This window comes from Nerophis lumbriciformis, linkage group LG01, assembly GCF_033978685.3.
Source record: "Nerophis lumbriciformis linkage group LG01, RoL_Nlum_v2.1, whole genome shotgun sequence".
NCBI classification, from domain to species: domain Eukaryota; kingdom Metazoa; phylum Chordata; class Actinopteri; order Syngnathiformes; family Syngnathidae; genus Nerophis; species Nerophis lumbriciformis.
Window position 1 is genome coordinate 66,214,685 of NC_084548.2, and position 22,816 is coordinate 66,237,500.

The 22,816-nt window shown below is 40.1% G+C and overlaps 1 pseudogene; it reads right to left on the reverse strand.

Annotated features, from left to right (window-relative positions):
- LOC133571960 (host cell factor 1-like) overlaps positions 1–18,433 on the reverse strand; it is a 38,374-nt pseudogene extending 19,941 nt beyond the window's left edge.
- Between the last annotated feature and the right edge of the window lie 4,383 nt (positions 18,434–22,816).

The following is a 22,816-nucleotide window of genomic DNA, read 5'->3' on the forward strand; positions in this document are numbered from 1 at the left end:
GCACTTTGTTTTAAAATATTGTAGTGGCGTTCTGTACAAAAACTGCACTTTAATTTAGTGTTGTTTTGACATGTCATCTTGGTGACATCATGCACAAATAGCTTGTTTTAAAATGTCTCTGACAATCTTGCACTTTCTGTTTTGAAATGACATGAATGTTTGTGCCACTGCTTAATAACTGTTTAATAAATACAGTTTTGGTCAATTGACTAAGTTGTGATTTCCCTCTCTGCCTGAAAGTTTAAAATGAGCATATATTAATGCAGTATTAACAAGAATGTTTTAAAATAGACACATAGAATCATCATACTGCTGTTATTATATGCATCAAGTGTTCATTCAAGGCTTAGGCAAAATATTGAGATATATATCGTGTATCGTGACATGGCCTAAAAATATCGAGATATTAATAAAAGGCCATATCGCCCAGCCCTAACATGACCCCTTTAATTCGCCTTATAATCCGGTGCTCATCGGCAGTGCACCGTTTAATCCGGTGCGCCCTATGGTCCGGAAAATATGGTCCGTTTCAGCTTGTGAAAATTTGAAGAAACATCACCAACCAGTGGCAGCTATGTAGCATTGCAACAACAAATAGCTAACCTGAGGGGGTATTTTAAAGTTAAAATTTAAAGTACCAATGATTGTCACACACACACTAAGTGTGGTGAAATTAACCTCTACATTTGACCCATACCCTTGTTCACCCCCTGGAAGGTGAGGGGAGCGGTGAGCAGCAGTGGTGGCCGCGCCCGGGAATCATTTTAGACGTCTGACTAAAATAAAGTGCATTGGAACGCTACTCAAATCATGGTTCATTGCAAAAAGCTCATCATTACCAATCCGGCAACGAAAATATCACCACTAAAAAGGAAAGCCAAATAAAAGCATGTTCACGTACACTAATACATAAAACTCACCTGGGCCTTTTGCGCTAGCTGCCAACGGGTTGGCAGATGCGGCTGCTGTGGGGGAGGGGACCAGCGTGATGCCAGACAACTGGGGGGTTTTGTTAGTAGGACTGGCTGCGACAGGGGCGGGGCTCTTGGGCGAGATGGCGCCGGCAGTGGCGGTGGCGGCGGTGCTGGCCGAGCTTGCCGCAGGCGGGGTAGGAATGTCGTACTTCTGTATCTGCAGCAGGTAGGTGTCGGCGGTCTGCGACGGCCCCCAGCTCACCTCCAGAGACGACGTGTTGGCCCGCACCAGCTGCACCCGCGACGGAGCGCTGGGACGCTCTGATGACACACAATTGAGGTCGTTTAAAAAAACAGGCGACGGGCGTTCGCGGGGCGTAAAAAAACGGGCATGTGCCTGCACTCACGTGTCTCCAGGTACCACAGGTCCTTGCAGCACACCTGGTTGTTCCAAGCCTTCCTGTAGCCGTCTCGCCCGCTCCAGATGTAAACTCTGGAGTTGATGGCCACGCTGCAGTGGCCCGCGCGGGCCCGAGGGATGTTTTCCTCTATGCTGTCCATCTGCACCGTCTCCCAGCACAGCGTGTCTGTCCACACACATTGTGTCTTATTAAGCCACCAGGCAGCACAGTTCAGCTTAGGGCCGAACTTTTGCCAATTGAGTGCTGATTAATCACATCTTTAAAAGGGGAACTGCACTTTGTTGTAGAATTTTGCCAATCATACACAATCCCTATCTAAGACAAAAACATACAGTATAGGCCAAAAGTTTGGACACACCTTCTCATTCAATGCATTTTCTTTATTTTCATGACTATTTACCTTGTAGATTGTCACATCAAAACTCCAACATGTGGAGTTATGTACTTAACAAAAAAAGTTGAAATAACTGAACACATGTGTTATTTAAAAATGTCTTCATAATAGCCATCATTTGCTCTGATTACTTTTTTGCACACTCTTGGCATTCTCTCCATAAGCTTCAAGAGGTAGTCACCCGAAATGGTTTTCGCTTCACAGGTGTGCTTGAAGCTCATGGAGAGAATGCCAAGAGTGTGCAAAGCAGTAATCAGAGCAAAGGTTGGCTATTTTGAAGAAACTAGAATATAAAACATATTTTCAGTTATTTCACCTTTTTTTGTTAAGTACATAACTCCACGTGTTCATTCATAGTGTTGATGCCTTCAGTGACAAACTACAATGTAAGTAGTCATGAAAGTAAAGAAAACAAATTGAATGAGGAGAAGGTGTTTCCAAACGTTTAGCCTGTACTGAACATTAATTAAAGATGCATCAACAATGGATTTTTAACCAAATGGTAGCTCCTGAATCGTGAGGTGTGCTTGAAGCTCATGGAGAGAATGCCAAGAGTGTGCAAAGCACAACAAAGCAGTAATCAGAGCAAAGGTTGGCTATTTTGAAGAAACTAGAATATAAAACATCTTTTCAGTTATTTCACCTTTTTTTGTTAAGTACATAACTCCACATGTGTTCATTCATAGCGTTGATGCCTTCAGTGACAAACTACAATGTAAGTAGTCATGAAAGTAAAGAAAACAAATTGAATGAGGAGAATGTGTGTCCAAACGTTTGGCCTGTACCGTACATTAATTAAAGATGCATCAATAATGGATTTTTAACCGAATGGTAGCTCCTGAATTGTGAGGTGCCCAAAGATTCCCACGTCCACTTACTTGTATCAGGCAGCTAGTGTGCCCTGGAATCAATGAGTACCGTATTTTTCGGACTATAAGTCGCAGTTTTTTTCATAGTTTGGCCAGGGGTGCGACTTATACTCAGGAGCGACTTATGTGTGAAATTATTAACACACTACCGTAAAATATCAAATAATATTATTTAGCTCATTCACGTAAAAGACTAGACGTATAAGATTTAATGGGATTTAGCGATTAGGAGTGACAGATTGTTTGGTAAACGTATAGCATGTTCTATATGTTATAGTTATTTGAATGACTCTTACCATAATATGTTACGTTAACATACCAGGCACGTTCTCAGTTGGTTATTTATGCCTCATATAACGTACACTTATTCAGCCTGTTGTTCACTATTCTTTATTTATTCTAAATTGCCTTTCAAATGTCTATTCTTGGTGTTGGGTTTTATCAAATAAATTTCCCTAAAAAATGCGACTTATACTCCAGTGAGACTTATATATGTTTTTTTCCTTCTTATATATGCATTTTCGGCCGGTGCGACTTTTACTCCGGAGCGAATTATACTCCAAAAAATACGGTAATAGCCACGGGTGATCGGTACCTAGGTTGAGGCAAGCCAGTGTGTTGGTGCACTTCCACTCCTTCTCGTGCGTCGCCACTTTGACGTCGTCCATCACCAGAGGAACCCACCCTCCAAATACGAACATTCTGATGGGCAGACAGACAGGCAGGAGGTGAGAGAGTCACTCCAAAGCTGATGTCGCGGTGTCTTGGCATCACGTTACTTGTTATGGACGGCGGTGGCGGAGTGCAGGCTGCGGGGGAGCGGGGCGGTCCCACTGAGCGTGGGTTTGCTCCAGACTAGTGAGTCTGTGACATAAATGAAAAGACAAAGCTGTTATTAATGTTGCACGTGTGCTACATTAGCCATGAAGTGACACGCAGTGGCGTCGGCGGTCTCACCGATGTCGAGCATCCACAGGTCACCCAGCCGACAGCCGCTCATCCCGCCGTAGATGACCAGACGGTTTCCGCCGCGCCCGCTGGCCACCACCGCCGTATGACTCTCCCTGGGCGGCGGCGGCTGGCCGGACGTCACCGGAAGGTCCCAGCTGACCACGCTGGAGCCCTGACGCAGCTCCAAACAGTACAGGTCATTCAGATACCTCGGAATGTTGTTCTTGGGGTCCTCGCTGTCATTGGCCAGTCCTCCAAACAAGAAGCAGCGGCTTCCGATCAGAGAGAAGCTGTGGCCGAGGCGGGGGCAGGGCAGCGGGTTGTTCTTCGGAGCTTTCGCTTTCAGACGCTTCCACTCCCAGCGACTGGCCTGATTGGCGACATTTGACATTTAAATCGCAGCTGCCTCAAAATGAAAGAGCCCCCCGTGAGTGACGTTACTGACCTGCAACTCGTACAAGTCGTTGCTGTATTTTCCATATTCCACCATTCCTCCAAACACCAGCAGCCTGGTGCCGTCACACACAAAGCCGTAGGCGGCGCAACCGGGCGGGACGTCGCCTCGCACCGCGGGTATGAACCACTGGTTGGTAGCTGTGTGGGGGGTGGGGACACCAATTGATGAGACCTGGGAAGATACCCCCTTGCCAACACAAACTCAATCTGAACATACATTTGTTTTCTGTGACTACAACCTTACCACTTAAAGGGGAACATTATCACCAGACCTATGTAAGCGTCAATATATACCTTGATGTTGCAGAAAAAAAGACCATATATTTTTTAACCGATTTCCGAACTCTAAATGCAGTGTTTCCCACACATTCATTTATTTGTGGCGGCCCGCCACGAAAGAATTACGTCCGCCACAAATGGATTTTTCGGCTTTTGACTCGCTCGACCGCTCATAAAAGCAATGGGACTCTGTCTGTGAATGTACCTTGTAGTTACAACTCCGGTGCAGTAGGTGGCGGTAGCCTACTATGCACCTGGTGGGCTAGAAGAAGAAGACGAAGAAGACGAAGACGAAGAAGACGGACGGACGGACGGGATCGAAATACGAGGGTAATATAGGTTATGGTAGATAGGTTATAGCTGCATCGCTCGCGTCTCGTCATATATTTAACGTTAATCCGCGATTTCACCGAGCGTTTCACTGACGGTGTCCGGGGCAGACGGACGTAATAACAATCATCTGTTTTCATACCGACGAGCTAACGTGTCCAGGTTATAACTAAAGTTAAAGTTAAAGTTAAAGTACCAATGATTGTCACACACACACTAGGTGTGGCGAAATTATTCTCTGCATTTGACCCATCACCCTTGATCACCCCCTGGGAGGTGAGGGGAGCAGTGGGCAGCAGCGGTGGCTGCGCCCGGGAATCATTTTTGGTGATTTAACCCCCAATTCCAACCCTTGATGCTGAGTGCCAAGCAGGGAGGTAATGGGTCCCATTTTTATAGTCTTTGGTATGACTCGGCCGGGATTTGAACTCCCAACCTACCGATCTCAGGACGGACACTCTAACCACTAGGCCAGCTGAGTAACTAGGGCTGCAGCTAACGATTATTTTTCTATCGATTAATCTATAGATTATTTTTTCGATTAATCGGTTAATCTATAGATTCTTTTTTTTCGATTAATCTATAGATTATTTTTCCTTTTACCGATTTTTTTTTTTATTTAAAATGAAGAGGAAAAAATAAATGTAGGCCAGTTTTTTCAAAAGGCATGGCTTTTATTTACAAAAAAAAAAAGTATGGCCACTCAGTCAACATTGACAACAACATGACAAAATATTCTGTAACAATGTAAACATTTAAAACTTTTAACATTTAACAAAATTAAAAGTAGCTTATTTGCTTTTTAATGTGCAAATATAAAAGTAAACATCCAGTGCAAATCTTAATATTCTGGAATAATATAAGCATTTCAAAAGTAAAAGTATTGCTTATTTTGCTTTAAAATGTGCAAAAATAAAGATAAACATCCAATACAAAAAAGTGCAAAACGGAAATATTCTGTAACAAGTGTAAACATTTCAACAAAAGTAAAAGTATTGCTTATTTGCTAAAATGTGCAAAAATAAAGCTAAACATCCAATACAAAAAAGTGTACAGTGTAAACATTTCAACAAAAGTAAAAGTATTGCTTATTTTGCTTAATAACACAACAATGATAGTATGATTAAAGTGAAAGTTAATTGTTCGTTTGTACATAGTATATGTAACTGTTAATGTTGTAAAAGGTATTTGCACAACTAATTAACGTTAGCGTTTGTGACACGTCTTGTGCCGTGGGGTTCTTTCAGGACCGACAGACTGAACGCCAGACGGCTTTGCCAGGTTTACAATATTTTAATTTTACACAAAGTCTTTTCTCTTCCAACTGCGCGGATCGCGCACCTGGGCACGATTGCGGCGTCGCTCCCGGCGCGCCCCGCCTCGCCGCCGCCGCCTCTCCACAGCGTTAAAGAGGAGCGCGTCTTTGTAAACACTGAACAGGCACGCCAAACGCGCCTCTCAGAGCGAAACGGTGCTTTAGTTTATGAATTTACAACGCAGATACAAATGACACATTCATGTTTTTGCGTAATAATGACAACGTATACGCACGCGGACGATTGACTTGTTGATGGTGATGGCAAGAACGCTGTCGGGGGTTTTCTTTTCAAATGTTCGTTCATAGCCGTTGTGCTGCTATGATAGGCCATTTCCGCTCGACACAGTGTGCATACAACAACATTATTAGGCCGTTTATTGAAATACTCCCACACTTTTGGCGTGCTTTTTTCCCCTCGCTCGCATCGTCTGCTTTGCGCTCCGCCATGACAGTAAAGTAGTGTGACGTAAATATGCGACGCGCCGACGCACAAAAACGGCGTCGACGTATTTACGTAACCGATGACGTCGACTACGTCGACGCGTCGTTTCAGCCTTAGTTATAACCCTGTTGTCAATAAACACACGTGGAGACGGTGCTTCAGATACTACATTAATACTCAAGCTAAAATGTCCACTGTCCACTGCAGCATGTGAATGCAATGAAAATAATAAAATCTGAGCCAACCAGCTGTTAAAATGTTGTCCAGGTTAATGTTTTGGCCATTAAAGGCCCTTCATTTCAAGATTTCAACTGTGATTGGGCTTTAAACAGGTGGATGACCTGTTCAGATGGGTGTAACTGCTCCTGGTAAATAATGTGAAATAGCATTTAATTTTACATGTATGCAATGCCATTTAAATGTCATCATAGATAATAATAATAATAATAATTACTGTGTAGTGTTGTAAATAGTCAACGGGAAGGATTCTAGTAAGATATAAGCCATGAGCACTACACAGCCAGAAAAAAACCTAGGCAGGACAAGTAAAAATATTGGGGCAAGTAGATTTGAGAAGTCGGGCAAGTAGAAAAATTAGGGCGGAGGGAACAGGTGAGACTCAGCAAACACTGAAAAATAAAGCAGGGTCAGATCAGAAATGCACTTTTCTCATGAAAAGGGTCCTAATTTATATTCTTATGTGCCTTATAGAGAGGACCACGACAAAACATACACCTCTGCCTCTGTTTCACTTTATGTTGCTGGTAAATAATATGGTTGTAGTAGTAGGCTAAAGTTAAATTATTTAGTATGCACTAATTAAAGGGGCAGAGCTTTAAGAGACATTTTAGCTTTTATATTTTATAAGATATATTTTTTGTAAGAACCACAATTAATAAATATATTTCAGTGAATAACTAATTGTTCAAATCCAGTGTTTCCCACACATTCATTTATTTGTGGCGGCCCGCCACGAAAGAATTACGTCCGCCACAAATGGATTTTTCGGCTTTTGACTCGCTCGACCGCTCATAAAAGCAATGGGACTGTCTGTGAATGTTGCTTGTAGTTACACCTCCGGTGCAGTAGGTGGCGGTAACTCCGCCAATAGCACTTAATTCACCTGGTGGGCCAGAAGAAGAAGAAGAAGAAGAAGAAGAAGAAGAAGAGGGACGGACGGGATCAAAATATTCGCCGGCTACTTTTCATAATAATGGCGCTTCCTACGTTTCTACCTCAAACATCCAAAATCTGCTGAAAGCCTTGATCCAGGATGCCATGGGGGAAAAAAAAACTTAAATGGTGCCTTTTGGCGATAGTTAGCAGCTTGGTGGCTCATAGCCGGCTAGCTAACGCTTGCTAGCGTGGTAGCATTGCTTCATTTTTACAGGTGTTATAGGTAGATAGTAGTGATGGGTCCGGCAACACCGATGCATCGGCGCATGCGTCGAGCTCATAGAGCAAAACCCTGTGTCGGTGCGCGTACCGCTTTTAGAAAGTCACGTGACCGATCATGAGCTGTTTTGGTCACGTGACCGATACGCGAACTGTGTCGCACTGACGCCTCCTCTGTGCCCTGTGAGCGGGTCTTTTCTACAGCCGGAGAAATAATAACTAAGAAGAGAAAGCGTCTAAAATTGAATACGTTGGAAAAACTGTTTAAAAAAAAAAAAAAAATGTGTAAAAAAAAAATAATAATACTTTCCAGGTCCACAAGCATCCTCATTCACAACACGTTCTCTTAGATTTCCATGTTATGATACATGTTCACATTATTTATTGACTGTATCTAAAAAAGACAAAAAATATATTTTTATTTAAATGAAGTTATGAAATAATCCTAAATGAAATACAATGACTTGGTTTATATTATTGTATATACTAGGTCAGTGGTTCTCAACCTTTTTTTCAGTGAGTACCCCCTGTGAATTTTTTTTTAATTCAAGTACCCCCTAATCAGAGCAAAGCATTTTTGGTTGAAAAAAAAAGATGAAGTAAAATACAGCACTATGTCATCAGTTTCTGATTTATTAAATTGTATAACAGTGCAAAATATTGCTCATTTGTAGTGGTCTTTCTTGAACTATTTGGAAAAAAAGATATAAAAATAGCTAAAAACTTGTTGAAAAATAAACAAGTGATTCAATTATAAATAAAGATTTCTACACCTAGAAGTAATAATCAACTTAAAGTGCCCTCTTTGGGGATTGTATTAGAGCTCCATCTGGATTCATGAACTTAATTCTAAACATTTCTTCACAAAAAAAAAAAATCTTTAACATCAATATTTATGGAACATGTCCACAAAAAATCTAGCTGTCAACACTGAATATTGCAATCACTAATTGTTCAAATCTGTATATAAATATGTACATAAAATGTTGTAATTATATTCCAACTCCGCGTTCTTCTTGGTCATCGCCGCTGCCGCTGCCGCCGCCACCCCCCGCCCCCTGACCACACCACCACAAATAGATGCCTGTCCTGTGGGAAACACTGAAATCTGTATATAAATATGTACATAAAGTGTTGTAATTTTATTCCAACTCCGCGTTCTTCTTGGTCATCGCCGCTACCGCCCCCCGACCACACCACCACAAATAGATGCCTGCCCTGTGGGAAACACTGAAATGGGTGAATTTTGGCGAATTAAACGCCTTTCTAATATTCGCTCTCGGAGCGATGACGTCACAACGTGGCGTCACATCGGGAAGCAATCCGCCATTTTCTCAAACACCGAGTCAAATCAGCTCTGTTATTTTCCGTTTTTTCGACTGTTTTCCGTACCTTGGAGACATCATGCCTCGTCGGTGTGTTGTCGGAGGGTGTAACAACACGAACAGGGACGGATTCAAGTTGCACCAGTGGCCCAAAGATGCGAAAGTGGCAAAAAATTGGACGTTTGTTCCGCACACTTTACCGACGAAAGCTATGCTACAACAGAGATGGCAAGAATGTGTGGATATCCTGCGACACTCAAAGCAGATGCATTTCCAACGATAAAGTCAAAGAAATCTGCCGCCAGACCCCCATTGAATCTGCCGGAGTGTGTGAGCAATTCAGGGACAAAGGACCTCGGTAGCACAGCAAGCAATGGCGGTTCCCGCAGACGAGCGAGCTAAACCCCTATCGACCCTAGCTTCCCTGGCTTGCTGACATCAACTCCAAAACTGGACAGATCAGCTTTCAGGAAAAGAGCGCGGATGAGGGTATGTCTACAGTATATATTAATTGATGAAAATTGGGCTGTCTGCACTCACAAAGTGCATGTTGTTGCCAAATGTATTTCGTATGCTGTAAACCTAGTTCATAGTTGTTAGTTTCCTTTAATGCCAAACAAACACATACCGATCGTTGGTTAGAAGGCGATAGCCGAATTCGTCCTCGCTTTCTCCCGTGTTGCTGGCTGTCGTGTCGTTTTCGTCGTTTTCGCTTGCATACGGTTCAAACCGATATGGCTCAATAGCTTCAGTTTCTTCTTCAATTTCGTTTTCGCTACCTGCCTCCACACTACAACCATCCGTTTCAATACATTCGTAATCTGTTGAATCGCTTAAGCCGCTGAAATCCGAGTCTGAATCCGAGCTAATGTCGCTATAGCTTGCTGTTCTTTCCGCCATGTTTGTTTGTGTTGGCTTCACTATGTGACGTCACAGGAAAATGGATGGGTGTTTATAACGATGGTTAAAATCAGGCACTTTGAAGCTTTTTTAGGGATATTGCGTGATGGGTAAAATTTTGAAAAAAAACTTCGAAAAATATAATAAGCCACTGGGAACTGATTTTTAATGGTTTTAACAATTCTGAAATTGTGATAATGTTCCCCTTTAAAAAGCCAGGCTGCAGTGTCACTTCCTAATCCTTTATACAGTGTTGGCGTTAACGCACTTTTTGTGTCTTTTAACGCATTTCAAATTTGAAATTCCAGCTTTTTACGCATTTGAAATTCCAGAAGGCCTTTTTACCGCATTACCTGGACTATAAGGTTGAGCTTACCCACCTCAATGCTTTTGAAGCATTGGAAGGGGTGAATATTGTCTTAAATTGAAGATGTCAAAATAAGCCATCACCCTGAATCACCATAATCAATAATAATGATCATAATGACTATGAAAACCCCATTTACTAATGAATGAAGGGCATTCTTAATCAACAGCCATACATGTCACACTAAGGGTGGCGGTATAAACAACTCCAACACTGTCATAAATATGTGCCATATAGTGAAACCACACTAAAAAACAATGACAAACACATTTCGGGAGGATATTTGCACCCCAACACAACATAAACACAACAGAACAAATTCCCAGAATTCCCTGCAGTACCAACTTTTCTGGGATGCTGCATTATTTTATTTGGTACAGGGTGTAATTATAAATGTGACCAGTAGATGGCAGTCAAACATAAGAGATAAGTCAAGTAAACAACACCAACTTTTTAAATGCTCCATTGAAAATACAGAACATTACACACGGCGCTCAAAAATCTATCAAAATGTTTTAGTAGTAAATGTTTTAGTGCCATTTCTAACATAAAGTAGTGTAAAGTTCTTATTTCTATCTGTCAGTTAACTCGCCATGAAAGCGCTAAAACATACCGGTGTAATGAGTGTACATTATTTACCCAAGGAACTTTAGTTATTAAGAGTTCCGGTCGGACGGTCTTTCACGGGACACATTTCCGGTGTGGTTGTTTCCGGATGAGGAGATGCTGCTCCGTTATTGATTTAAGTAAAATCTGAATGTCATTAAAACAGTTAGCTCCATCTTTTGACACTTCTTCCACTGCCATCCTTGCACGCTACAACAAAGATGACGGGGGAGAAGACGCTGTCGAAGGTGAGCCACGTAAATAAGACCGCCCACAAAACGGTGCATCCTGAAGCAACTGTCAGAAAATGACTTGAAGATGATCTGTAAAACATAATCTGTAAAACATTTTGTCCAAAAGAACCACCATTACATGTTATGTAGACCACAAGGAAGTATTTTACATTTAGAAAAAAAATTATAATGACTCCTTTAATGCGCCCTATAATCCGGTGCGCCTAATATATGAAAAAAGATTAAAAATACCGTATTTCCTTGAATGGCCGCCGGGTATATAGTATGCGCATGCCTAGAATTACCGCCGGGTCAAACTCGTTTCGCAAAATAATTAGCGCATGCTTAGCATTACCGCCGGCTCAGGATTAACACCGGGTCAAACTCGTTTCGCAAAATATTATTTTTATTAGCGCATGTCTAGAATTTCCGCCGGGTCAAACTCGTTTCGTAAAATAATTAGCATATGCCTAGAATTTCCGCCGGGTCAAACTCGACACGTCACGAGTGACACTTCACCTGTCATCATTTTCAAAATGGAGGAGGCTGATTTCAATGATTTGAAATCGCATAAAGGGAAGAAGATAAAGAGCTATTCAGTAGGATTTAAGGTCCAAGCTATTGAATATGCTAAAAAGAACAGTAAGCAGCTATGTTTTATTAATATACCGTAGCTGCGTGTGTCAAATATGAGTCATTAAATGACTCCCGCCTCCTGGTGGTAGAGGGCGCTAGTGATCCTTCTTGCGACTACTCGGCTGCAGAAGAAGTGACAACAAGCAGCAACAATGAGCAGCGATCGTTTATTTTTTCCTCTCGCTTGCACTTTTAACATGGAGGATTACATATCTAAAATAAAACTGTTTTCTAAACTGGACTTTTAATCGAAGCAGGAGGTAATAAAGGAAGATCTCCATCGAGACAGAGAGACTTAAAACTGAAGAAAGATAAGGAAGACTTCTATAAACAAGTTATTGATGCTTTTGGTCAGAAGGAACTGCGCGTGCACTTCATTTATTAGTAAAGGTAAGACCATAATAACGTTTTTTTTTTTATTAAATGTGCTTTTCATGATGGTATCCTTACATCACACTCAAAGCGCAGGCCTAAATTTACCACTACTTTTGGTTTGTTCTATGTCGTGTTTGTGTATCCTCTCAATTGCTCTGTTAATTGCAGTTCTGAGTGTTGCTGGGTCGGGTTTAGTTTTGGAATTGGATTGCATTGTTATGGTATTGCTGTGTATTGTTTTGTTGGATTGATTAATAAAAAAAATAAAAAATAAATAAAAATCGATTTAAAAAAAATGAGAATCGATTCTGAATCGCACAACGTGAGAATCGCGATTCGATTTTCCCACACCCCTAGTTGTTAGTGTTGCATCAAGGCGCAGTCCAGATGAAGAGGGGCGTGTCTCCGTGACATCACGTTGTTTTCAGTAAAAAAACGCGCCATTTCTCTCGGGTGCCCACCTCCGAGTTACCAGCTAGCTTAGCCTAGCATGTCAACATTCCACACAAACATGGTGAATTAATGCCAAAAAAATGTATGTTATTGCAACACATTAAATACCACCTTGTATTAAATTCTTCTAACGGCACATAACAGACACTCAAAGCGCTCAGCCGCTCGAAGGCCAAAAACGAGTATGTTGGCGTAAAATGTGCACAATGGCCTACTTTAATGATAGTTTTGAGGAGAAAAGAAGAGGTCCACACCGCACCTCTGTTGTAGACGCGCAGCTCGTCCACGATGCCCTCGTTGCCGCCGCCGAACACCACCATCAGAAGAGTTAGGGATGCATGGGATTCTGGGTATTTGTTCTGTTGTGTTACGGTGCGGATGTTCTCCCGAAATGTGTTTGTCATTCTTGTTTGGTGTGGGTTCACAGTGTGGCGCATATTAGTAAGAGTGTTAAAGTTGTTTAAACGGGCACCCTCAGTGTGACCTGCATTGCTGTTGAACAAGTATGCCTTGCAGTCACTTATGTGTGTCTGCTGACGCCGCATACAACATGCGACTGGGCTGGCAAGCTGTTTGTACAGGCTGTAGAGGGCGCTAAAGGCAGTGCCATTAAGGCATGCCCTTATTATTGTTGTTTGGGTGAAAATCAGCAGACATTCGAGAGAACAGTTGCTCTGAAATTCGGAAGTCTCCCGGACAAATTGGGAGGGTTGGCAAGTGTGATGCTGTCAAGCGGCATTAATATAAAACTTGCGGGCCGCACTAACATTCAATTTTCATATTAAGGTGCGGGCCGCGTGTCTGAGACCCCTGGTTTATACTTAGCACTAGGGCTGCAACTAACGATTAATTTGATAATCGATTAATCTGTCGATTATTACTTCGATTAATAATCGGATAAAAGAGACAAACTACATTTCTATCCTTTCCAGTATTTTATTGGAAAAAAAAAACAGCATACTGGCGCCATGTTCTTTCCACTTGCCAAATAAAATAAGGAAAATGTTACAAAAATGCACCCTTTTGACACCCCTGCTATAGATAATAAAAAATGTAATCTGATAAATCTATCGATAAAAAGCAGAGCCTGACGACGCATGCGCGTTAATCACAACTCTCTCGCTCTCTCTGTCTCTCCCCCTCCCTCACGAATGCTGCTGCACGCACAATTTGTTGTGTTTTTAACCTTCTTAACCATGAACGTACATTGAAAATACACGCAACCCTAACTCAAAATGCCGGACATTTGAGGCATTTAAGTAACACCGCCCGACAGCCCCCGCAAAAGAGGACATGTCCGGTGAAAAGAGGACGTATGGTCAGGAACTAGCCGTGATTGGTTTCACGTCCGGTGAAACCGATCACTGCTAGTCCTTGTTTGCTAGCATGCTAGCAGCTAACGGACTACGATAGACAGACCATACGTCCTCTTTTCACCGGACATGTCCTCTTTTGCGGGGCTGTCGGGCGGTGTTTCTTAAATGCATCAAATGTCCGGCATTTTGAGTATGGTTTACACAACGTGCAGTACGCTACTCAATATGTCCGTGTGGAAACTCTTTCGGTACACTTCCACACGGAAACGAAACCCCCGTACCGAAATGGTTCGATACAAATACACGTACCGTTACACCCCTATTATTTTGATTATTGTTGCTCAGCTGTTTGTAAATGTTGCAGTTTATAAATAAAGGTTAAAAAAAAATTTATAAAAAAAAAACCTAGCCTCAGCGCATAGCATAGATCCAACGAATCGATGACTAAATTAATCGCCAACTATTTTTATAAATCGATTTTAATCGATTTAATCGATTAGTTGTTGCAGCTGTCACGCCAAATTTCTTCCCCCTATAACCCCCCCCATTTACTTCCGGGGTCATTTCCTCTTACTTACGTCATTGACAGCGATCGATAGAATCCAAATCTCGGCAAGGCATGGGAAAATGCTGATCCAGATCCAGTTTTTAAAAAACTCCGGTCCGTGTTTTCCAACGCACTGATATAAATAATACATTCCACTTTTCTGCTGCTCCCTAATTTCCGTTCCGCATTTTCCAGCACACCTTCAACACATCCACAGGTCTGTGGATTCTCACGCAGTTGCTTTTAGCTGCTGGCATTGCACTACAGGCTCTTCTCACTCCTTCTTCTGTCTCCTTCTCACAGACAGCAAGCGCAACTTCTTACACACGTCATATGTCACATACTGTCACGTCATACGTCACATACGTATATGTCCTCTCCCAGCAGAGAGGTAGCAGCATGGCTAACGTTAGCTGTGATGCTAGCGCAGCCGCTGAGGTGCGCGCCTGCTCAAGCGTCCTCTGCGCACGGCAAATCTATGCCACGCACAAAATCAAATAAAAAAATAAGCGCATAACAATTTTCGACACACGGACACGACAGAGAAAACAGTTTTCGTCATCATTGTTCAAATATTGTAACGTCTGTCGAGACGCTTATCTCCATTCGGTGCCACACGTCCACACCATCAAAATGCCGAGGCAAACATTTCCAGATCAACACCGTATGAAAAAAATAGTGATTTTTTTAGTTGTGATTTCCTTCTCTGCATGAAAGTTTAAAAGTAGCATATATTAATGCAGTATGAAGAAGAATGTTTTAATGTAGACGTGCAAGCCTTGAAAGAACATTTTGCAAATCAAGACTACATTTCCTGCAAATGGGTGCATTTTTCCCTATATTTTAACTTTAGATTTATTCTCATATCAAACTCTTTTGGCTGTCTTTTTGACACTTACATCCGGCGCCCCCCTCACACCCCGGATTATAAATAATGTAATTAATTCAATGTGATTATCTTGTGTGATGACTGTATTATGATGATAGTATATATCTGTATCATGAATCAATGATGGACCCCGACTTAAACAAGTTGAAAAACTTATTCGGGTGTTACCATTTAGTGGTCAATTGTACGGAATATGTACTTCACTGTGCAACCTACTAATAAAAGTCTCAATCAATCAATCAAAACACATAAAATCATCATACTGCTGTGATTATATGCATCAAGTGTTCATTCAAGGCTAAGGCAAAATATCGAGATATATATCATGTATCGCAATATGGCCTTAAAATATCGCAATATTAAAAAAAGGCCATATCGCCAAGCCCTAGTTTCAATGATGCCATTTCTGTTTGTCATGTATAATTTTGTCTATTTTGTGTTTATCCTTGAATAAACAGGTCAGTTTCTTGTTACCAACCATTGTGTATTATTCAAACTCCCCTAATTCAGCTGGCTAGTTGTTATCAAGAGTACTAAAACCCTTTTCAACACGATTCTGACAACTAAGTAGGCTAAATAACTTTAAACTTTAATACATGCTCGGATAGGCCAATATCGGACAGTATCGGTATCGGATCGGAAGTGCAAAAACAATATCGGTATCGGATCGGAAGTGCAAAAACCTGGATCGGGACATCCCTAGTCTCAATACTGGGCTACCACGGACCAGCCGCATACAGTAAAGGTATGTTCTTACTCGAAGTTAGAGTGAATCTCAGTAAATCGTGTTTGCCAACAATAACAACCTAAAATCCATCCGTCTGAAAGAAAAATTAACCCTGAAGTAGTGTTGACCCGTGGAAAACTAATCAAAAATCGTTTAATTCTCCGTCAAATGTGCAGTCAGGAATATCCTCAAATTAATTTGTCCGAATAATACAGACGTTTTGTTAACACTATATTATAAAAAAAACAAAAACAAGTATCCTTCCAGCGACGGGCAGTCAAAGCCGAAGTGTCATCAATCGCTGTCAATGACGTAAGAGGAAATGACCCCGGAAGTAAATGGGGGGGGGGGGGGGGGGGGTTTGTAGGGGGAAGACATTTGGTGTGACACAGCCCTACATAGCACAAAACAAAAAAACCTTTGTATGCAGTGTTATTTCATTTTAAATTTCAAAAGAGTTTTGTGGCTCCCATTGTTTTCTTTATTTTGTGAAACGGGTCAAAATGGCTCTTTGAGTGGTAAAGGTTGCCGACCCCTGGAATAGAGAATCGTTTTGAATCGGGGAAAAAAATCGTTTTTGAATCGAGAATCGTGTTGAATTGAAAAAAACAAACAAAAACAAAGCGATTTTGAATAGAATCGTGACCCCAAGAATCGATATTGAACCGAATCGTGGGACACCCAAAGATTCACAGCCCTTGTTTTTAAAACTGAAGAAAGATAAGGAAGACTTCTATAAACAAGATGCTTTTGGTAAGAAGGAGCTGCGCATGGACTTCATTTATAAGTAAAGGTAAGACCATAAAAACGTTTTTTTTTTTTATTAAATGTGCTTTTCATGATGGTATCCTTACATCACACTCAAAGCGCAGGCCTAAATTTACCACTACTTTTTACGATTTTGAATAGAATTGTGACCCCAAGAATCGATATTGAATCGAAGCGTGGGACACCCAAAGATTCACAGCCCTTGTTTTTACAACTGAAGAAAGATAAGGAAGACTTCTATAAACAAGATGCTTTCGGTCAGAAGGAGCTGCGCATGGACTTCATTTATAAGTAAAAGGTAAGACCATAATAACGTTTTTTTTATTAAATGTGCTTTTCATGATGGTATCCTTACATCACACTCAAAGCGCAGGCCTAAATTTGCCACGACTTTTTACGATTTTGAATAGAATCGTGACCCCAAGAATCGATATTGAACCGAATCGTGGGACACCCAAAGATTCACAGCCCTTGTTGTTAGTGTTGCATCAAGGCGCAGTCCAGATGAAGAGGGGCGTGTCTCCGTGACGTCACGTTGTTTTCAGTAAAAAACGCGCCATTTCTCTCGGGTGCCCACCTCCGACTTACCAGCTAGCTTAGCCTAGCATGTCAACATTCCTCACAAACATAGTGAATTAATGCCAAAAAAATGTATGTTATTGCAACGCATTAAATACCACCTTGTATTAAATTCTTCCAACGGCACATAACAGGCACTCAAAGCGCTCAGCCGCTCGAAGGCCAAAAACGAGTATGTTGGCGTAAAATGTGCACAATGGCCTACTTTAATGATAGTTTCGAGGAGAAAATAATAATAATAAGAAGAAGAAGCACCTGTGTTGTAGACGTGCAGCTCGTCCACGATGCCCTCGTTGCCGCCGCCGAACACCACCATCAGCTCCTTGATAGCCACGGCCCGGTGGCCGTGTCGGGGCCGCGGCACAGGGCCGCTCCAGCCCAGGACGCGCTTCCAGCGGGGCTGAAGCACCGCAGGCTGGACTTCCATGTTTCCTCCCCGACCAAGTCCAGCACTAACAATCCGTGTTGGCGGGAGACCACAAAGAGGCTCCGTCCGCGACTAGCTTAGCATTAGCCTGCTAGCTAGCCCGGCTAATTCGACGAGAGGCGGTGTTGTTAAAACGCAATTCGCCGGCGCTAATGTTAGCGAATTATTTCGGCGAATTCAACCCCGCCGCGGAAAACTTCCCTTCAGTCGGTTTTTGTCTCGCTGGTGCTGCTTCTACGGTTGCCTAGCATAGCGAGGGCTGCGGCCAGTCCGCCATTTTGTGCCGGTGAACTGGGGGGGGGGGTGGAGGATGGCGCGGTCAGGAAGTGAACACAAACAGCCGCGGCAGGCTCACTGGAGCGAAACAAAACCGACGAACACATCCAGACCCGGCCCAGGTGGCTGCGTGCGGGCGGGGGAAAGAGCACTCGTCGGGCAAACGCGGTGGCTTCTTTCAAATGTGCGGAGCGGCGCCGTGCGCTGGGATGGAAGCCGCCATCTTGCTGCTAACAGCAAGCAAAACGGAGCGCGGGAGGCAAATGGCAGCGGGAGGCAAGCTAGCGGCTAACGCCGAGCTAACATGCTAACGGCTAACTTGTAGAATATCACTATTTACTAGGGGTGTGGGAAAAAAATCGATTCCAATTCGAATCGCGATTCAGAATCGATTCTCTTCTTTTTTTTTTAAATCAATTTTTTTTTTATTGTATTAATTTATTAAAAAAAAAAAAAATGTTTTTAATTAATCGATCCAACAAAACAATACACAGCAATACCATAACAATGCAATCCAATTCCAAAACCAAACCCGACCCAGCAACACTCAGAACTGCAATAAACAGAGCAATTGAGAGGAGACACAGAACAAACCAAAAGTAGCAAAACAAAAATGAATATTATCAACAACAGTATCAATATTACCGTAGTTACAATTTCAACATAGCAGTGATTCAAAATCCCTCATTATCATTAGACATTTATAAAATAAAACAAAAGAATAATAGTGTCACAGTGGCTTACACTTGCATCTCATCTCATAAGCTTGACAACACACTGTGTCCAATATTTTCACCAAGATAAAATAAGTCATATTTTTGGTTCATTTAATAGTTAAAACAAATTTACATTATTGCAATCAGTTGATAAAACATTGTCTTTTACAATTATTAGGGGTGTGGGAAAAAATCGATTCAAATCGCGATTCGAATCGCGATTCTCACGTTGTGCGATTCAGAATCGATTCTCTTTTTTTTTTAAATCGATTTTTTTTAAATGTTTTTTTTTTTTAAATTAGTTAATCAATCCAACAAAACAATACACAGCAGTACCATAACAATGCAATCCAATTCCAAAACCAAACCCGACCCAGCAACACTCAGAACTGCAATAAACAGAGCAATTGAGAGGAGACACAAACACGACACAGAACAAACCAAAAGTAGTGAAACAAAAATGAATATTATCAACAACAGTATCAATATTAGTAACAATTTCAACATAGCAGTGATTAAAAATCCCTCATTGACATTATCATTAGACATTTATAAAAATAAAAGAATAATAGTGTCACAGTGGCTTACACTTGCATCGCATCTCATAAGCTTGACAACACACTGTGTCCAATATTTTCACCAAGATAAAATAAGTCATATTTTTGGTTCATTTAATAGTTAAAACAAATTTACATTATTGCAATCAGTTGATAAAACATTGTCTTTTACAATTATTAGGGGTGTGGGAAAAAATCGATTCGAATCGCGATTCTCACGTTGTGCGATTCAGAATCGATTCTCATTTTTTTTTAAATTGTTTTTTTTTTTTAATGTTTTTTTTAATTTTATTAATTAATCAATCCAACAAAACAATACACAGCAATACCATAACAATGCAATCCAATTCCAAAAGCAAACCCGACAGAGCAACACTCAGAACTGCAATAAACAGAGCAATTGAGAGGAGACACAAACACGACACAGAACAAACCAAAAGTAGTGAAACAAAAATGAATATTATCAACAACAGTATCAATATTAGTTAGAATTTCAACATAGCAGTGATTAAAAATCCCTCATTGACATTATCATTAGACATTTATTTAAAAAAAAAGAACAATAGTCTCACAGTGACTTACACTTGCATCGCATCTCATAAGCTTGACAACACACTGTGTCCAATATTTTCACAAAGATAAAATAAGTCATATTTTTGGTTCATTTAATAGTTAAAACAAATTTACATTATTGCAATCAGTTGATAAAACATTGTCCTTTACAATTATTAGGGGTGTGGGAAAAAATCGATTCGAATCGCGATTCTCACGTTGTGCGATTCAGAATCGATTCTCATTTTTAAAAAAAATCGATTTTTTTTTTTTAATGTTTTTTTTAATTTTTTATTAATTAATCAATCCAACAAAACAATACACAGCAATACCATAACAATGCAATCCAATTCCAAAACCAAACCCGACCCAGCAACACTCAGAACTGCAATAAACAGAGCAATTGAGAGGAGACACAGAACAAACCAAAAGTAGTGAAACAAAAATGAATATTATCAACAACAGTATCAATATTAGTTACAATTTCAACATAGCAGTGATTAAAAATCCCTCATTGACATTATCATTAGACATTTATAAAAAAAAAAGAACAATAGTGTCACAGTGGCTTACACTTGCATCGCATCTCATAAACTTGACAACACACTGTGTCCAATATTTTCACCAAGATAAAATAAGTCATATTTTTGGTTCATTTAATAGTTAAAACAAATTGACATTATTGCAATCAGTTGATAAAACATTGTCCTTTACAATTATTAGGGGTGTGGGAAAAAAATCGATTTGAATTCGAATCGCGATTCAGAATCGATTCTCATTTTTTAAAAATCGATTTAAAAAAAAAAAATTGTATTAATTTATTTAATTATTTTTTTAAATTAATCGATTCAACAAAACACTACACAGCAATACCATAACAATGCAATCCAATTCCAAAACCAAACCCGACCCAGCAACACTCAGAACTGCAATAAACAGAGCAATTGAGAGGAGACACAAACACGACACAGAACAAACCAAAAGTAGTGAAACAAAAATGAATATTATCAACAACAGTATCAATATTAGTTACAATTTCAACATAGCAGTGATTAAAAATCCCTCATTGACATTATCATGAGACAGTTATAAAAATAAAAGAATAATAGTGTCACAGTGGCTTACACTTGCATCGCATCTCATAAGCTTGACAACACACTGTGTCCAATATTTTCACCAAGATAAAATAAGTTATATTTTTGGTTCATTTAATAGTTAAAACAAATTTACATTATTGAAATCAGTTGATAAAACATTGTCTTTTACAATTATTAGGGGTGTGGGAAAAAATCGATTCGAATCGCGATTCTCACGTTGTGCGATTCAGAATCGATTCTCTTTTTTTTTTTAAATTGATTTTTTTAAAATGTTTTTTTTTTTTTTAAATTAATTAATCAATCCAACAAAACAATACACAGCAATACCATAACAATGCAATCCAATTCCAAAACCAAACCCGACCCAGCAACACTCAGAACTGCAATAAACAGAGCAATTGAGAGGAGACACAAACACGACACAGAACAAACCAAAAGTAGTGAAACAAAAATGAATATTATCAACAACAGTATCAATATTAGTTACAATTTCAACATAGCAGTGATTAAAAATCCCTCATTGACATTATCATTAGACATTTATAAAAAATAAAAGAATAATAGTCTCACAGTGACTTACACTTGCATCGCATCTCATAAGCTTGACAACACACTGTGTCCAATATTTTCACCAAGATAAAATAAGTCATATTTTTGGTTCATTTAATAGTTAAAACAAATTGACATTATTGCAATCAGTTGATAAAACATTGTCCTTTACAATTATTAGGGGTGTGGGAAAAAAATCGATTTGAATTCGAATCGCGATTCAGAATCGATTCTCATTTTTTAAAAATCGATTTAAAAAAAAAAAATTGTATTAATTTATTTAATTATTTTTTTAAATTAATCGATTGAACAAAACACTACACAGCAATACCATAACAATGCAATCCAATTCCAAAACCAAACCCGACCCAGCAACACTCAGAACTGCAATAAACAGAGCAATTGAGAGGAGACACAGAACAAACCAAAAGTAGTGAAACAAAAATGAATATTATCAACAACAGTATCAATATTAGTTACAATTTCAACATAGCAGTGATTAAAAATCCCTCATTGACATTATCATGAGACAGTTATAAAAATAAAAGAATAATAGTGTCACAGTGGCTTACACTTGCATCGCATCTCATAAACTTGACAACACACTGTGTCCAATATTTTCACCAAGATAAAATAAGTCATATTTTTGGTTCATTTAATAGTTAAAACAAATTTACATTATTGCAATCAGTTGATAAAACATTGTCCTTTACAATTATTAGGGGTGTGGGAAAAAAATCGATTTGAATTCGAATCGCGATTCTCACGTTGTGCGATTCAGAATCGATTGTCTTTTTTTTTTAAATTGATTTTTTTTAAATGTTTTTTTTTTTTTTTTAATTAATTAATCAATCCAACAAAACAATACACAGCAATACCATTACAATGCAATCCAATTCCAAAACCAAACCCGACCCAGCAACACTCAGAACTGCAATAAACAGAGCAATTGAGAGGAGACACAAACACGACACAGAACAAACCAAAAGTAGTGGTAAATTTAGGCCTGCGCTTTGAGTGTGATGTAAGGATACCATCATGAAAAGCACATTTAATAAAAAAAAAACGTTATTATGGTCTTACCTTTACTTATAAATGAAGTCCATGCGCACGACACAGAACAAACCAAAAGTAGTGAAACAAAAATTAAT